At 39.2% G+C, this 3,335-nt stretch overlaps 2 non-coding genes and 1 pseudogene across 2 annotated transcripts; all 3 read left to right on the top strand.

The window, feature by feature from the left end:
- Window positions 1–1,957: 1,957 nt before the first annotated feature.
- On the top strand, window positions 1,958–2,087 carry LOC141167987 (U4 spliceosomal RNA; annotated as a pseudogene).
- A 280-nt stretch (window positions 2,088–2,367) lies between these two features.
- On the top strand, window positions 2,368–2,508 carry LOC141168312 (U4 spliceosomal RNA). Its single transcript, XR_012252053.1, has one exon. It is a non-coding gene; the product is annotated as a U4 spliceosomal RNA (small nuclear RNA).
- A 280-nt stretch (window positions 2,509–2,788) lies between these two features.
- On the top strand, window positions 2,789–2,925 carry LOC141167986 (U4 spliceosomal RNA). The gene has a single exon (XR_012251759.1). It is a non-coding gene; the product is annotated as a U4 spliceosomal RNA (small nuclear RNA).
- Window positions 2,926–3,335: the final 410 nt, after the last annotated feature.

The following is a 3,335-nucleotide window of genomic DNA, read 5'->3' as shown; positions in this document are numbered from 1 at the left end:
CAGGCCCAAAAGGATTGGCTTAGCTACATTTAGCCAAATGCAGTGAAAAACACTTGCACAGCACTGGCACAGACCTGCCTGGCAAAAAGTGCTAGGAACTGCTGTAACCTAGCCCTCAAAATGGCTGCTATTACAACTAGTCCCTACTCCCTTAACAAATCTCTCGATTTAACTGCAAATTTGCTCGCAATTCACACAGTTATACTGTATAGCGCCCACAGAAGCAGCGGTGCCGTTTAACACTCAGCTGTAGCAGTGAGAAAATGGTGGCGACGGGGAAAATGGCTGGGCCTTATAGGGCAAGGACATGTGACAAACACAGACAATGACACATGCCCTTGCTTGAAACAAGAGGGGATTGTAGGGAGAGAAAATAGGAAGCGCAGGCTTCTAAGTGTAGTAGTTAGATTCCAAGGGTATATACTCAGTATAAATCCACTCACCTATTTGGTATCTTATGGTAAAGCATGTAAATCCAATCAGTGGATCACTCCATTCCTCTTTCCATTCAGTTTGCTGCAGAAATCTGGGAGCTGATGAGAGCACTGGACAGAGCTTTCATAGGCAATACCACTTTGTAAATGTTTTTTCCCAGCAATCTGCGCTCCTGAAGGATGATGATGGAACTTGATATTCAGATTCAAAGAATTTTTATTTCAAACTAAAATACAACCTGTTTCGACTTCTTTGAGTCTTCCTCAGGTATAACATCATGCATATAAACAGATCTATCTACACACATTTTATAGCAGATATCCCTGCTTGTCATTTTGGGTGGAGACTGAAAGATCTGTTTTTCAGACACACCCAGATACTCAGATATGCAGGATTTTGCACTCTGAGGAATCTAACAAAACCCATATACTAAATGACTTTCATACAGTATTAAAAAAAAAAAAAATTTTTTTACACACAAATTTTTTCTTTTTTTTCCTCCTTTCCTTCCTTCCTTCACACAGAAAGCATTTTCTTTTCTAAAAACACTATAAATATAATTATAATTTTACCAAAAATGTCTTCTAAAATGTTATTGAACATACTAAAAGTGTGATTTCATACAGAAATGTAAAATCCTGCAAAAATGTACATTATGACAAAATTTAAAACCTTTTCTTTCTTCATATTAAAACCATTATCAAATACAATTTAGTAAGAAAAAAAATATATATATACACATATATATATATACATACATACACATATATACACATACATGTATATATGCATATATACACACGAAAAAATATATACACATATATATATATATATATATGCATGCACATGCATACCTGTCGACATTTGCATGTCAAATACCCTCTATAATATCATTTAATCCATCTGGGTATAATGTACCCAGACGGAAGATCCAATATGATTCTTTCCGGTTTAAATTTTGTACCATATTAGTACAATTCTCAGGTATTTGCTCCAACGGGGTCACGGAAATATTAAATATTTTATTATGCTTCAAACATAAGTGCCGAGATAAGCTCTGTTTTAAAAACCCATTTTTGGTATTGTGCCTGTGGCCATTCATACGGGATCGTAGGGACTGGATTGTCCGACCCACGTATTGCAGGCCTCCTCCAACACCGTTGCAATCCTCAAAAAGAAAAGGAGGACCAGAGGTTCTAGAGGAGGGAGAAAAGAAAAAACTCTGGTCTCCCCATAAGAAGGAGGTGTATAAAAAAGAATAATATTGAAGGGAATGTAGAGAACAGTACGATAAAATTATTTAATTTATCTAAATACCAACTCTCTAAGGCTGAAGAAGCAATTCTATCTAAAGGTCTGGGCTTCCGTCCCACACAGAGAGCCAGGCCTTTTGATTTATTCCTAGATCTAAATAAATATGTCCGCAAATTAACACTTATTAGACATTTTGCTATAATGGATCGAACAGCAGGGTGTAAAGATACGAATGAAGGAAAAACTATTGAAAAAGCTGATACCATACAACCCAGTATCTTAGCCCATGAGGTTTAACCGAGGCGTAATTATTGCTAATTGAAAACTTTTCCCAATATCCTGCCATGATAACTTGAAATACAGTCAGCATCGGCAATTTTTGTTGCTTTCTCAGGAGACTTAATCCATGGTATGCAAATAACAGAGTGTTAGCTTCTCCTTGTGGGGAAAGGAAATGTTGTGCCACACTGCATAGTATTGATGGTTTTCGCTTGGAGCAGGAGAGATCGAGCTGATCTGACCGCAATGGCTAAAAATGACCTCTTCCCTGAGCCGTCAGACTGCAACTCCCAGGATGCTTTGCGGCAGCGGAGGAAGGGCAGTGGTCATTTGGAACTAACCATGGCTTAAACAAGCTCTTCCTGGAAGTTGAGATTTCTTGGTCTCCTGAGTTACTTTAACTTTGCGCAGTGGCAGTATCGTAGCCCATGATGTTTAACTGAGGCGTGATTATTGCTAATTGAAAACTTTTCCCAATACCCCACCATGATGACTTGAAATACAGTCAGCATCGGCAATTTTTGTTGGTCTCTCAGGAGACTTAATCCATGTTATGCAAATGACAGAGTGTTAGCTCCTCCCAATTGGGAAAGGAAATCTTGCGCCCCACAGCATCGTATTGATGGTTTTCGCTTGGAGCAGGAGAGATCGAGCTGATATGCCCGCAATGGCCAAAAATGACCTCTTCCCTGAGCACTCAGACTGCAACTCCCAGGATGCTTTGCGGCAGCGGAGGAAGGGCAGTGGTCATTTGGAACTCACCATGGCTTAAACAAACTTTTCCTAGAACCTGGGATTTCTTGGTCACCTGAGTAACTTTAACTTTGTGCAGTTATTTTATCATGGCCCATGAGGTTTAACAGAGGTGTGATTATTGCTTAAAACTTTTCCCAATATCCCGCCATGATAACTTGAAATACAGTCAGCATCGGCAATTTTTGTTGGTTTCTCAGGAGACTTAATCCATGGTATGCAAATGACAGAGTGTTAGCTACTCCCAATTGGGAAAGGAAATCTTGCACCCCACAGCATTGTATTGATGATTTTCGCTTGGAACAGGAGAGAGCTAGATGATCTGCCTCCAATGTCCAAAAATGACCTCTTCCCTGAGCCCTCAGACTGCAACTCCCAGGATGCTTTGTGGCAGCAGAGGAAGGGCGGTGGTCATTTGGAACTCACCATGGCTTAAATGAGAGAATTGTACTAATAGGGTACAAAATTTAAACCGGAAAGAATCATATTGGATCTTCCGTCTGGGTACATTATACCCAGATGGATTAAATGATATTATAGAGGGTATTTGACATGCAAATGTCGACAGGTATGCATGTGCATGCATATATATATATATATATATATATACATAT

This window comes from Phyllobates terribilis, unplaced genomic scaffold (genome assembly GCF_046119375.1).
Source record: "Phyllobates terribilis strain yellow unplaced genomic scaffold, ASM4611937v1 Scaffold_11__3_contigs__length_659146591, whole genome shotgun sequence".
Classification (NCBI taxonomy): Eukaryota; Metazoa; Chordata; class Amphibia; order Anura; family Dendrobatidae; genus Phyllobates; species Phyllobates terribilis.
The sequence above is the reverse complement of the archived record's forward strand: the minus strand, read 5'-3'. Positions and strand labels throughout refer to the sequence as shown.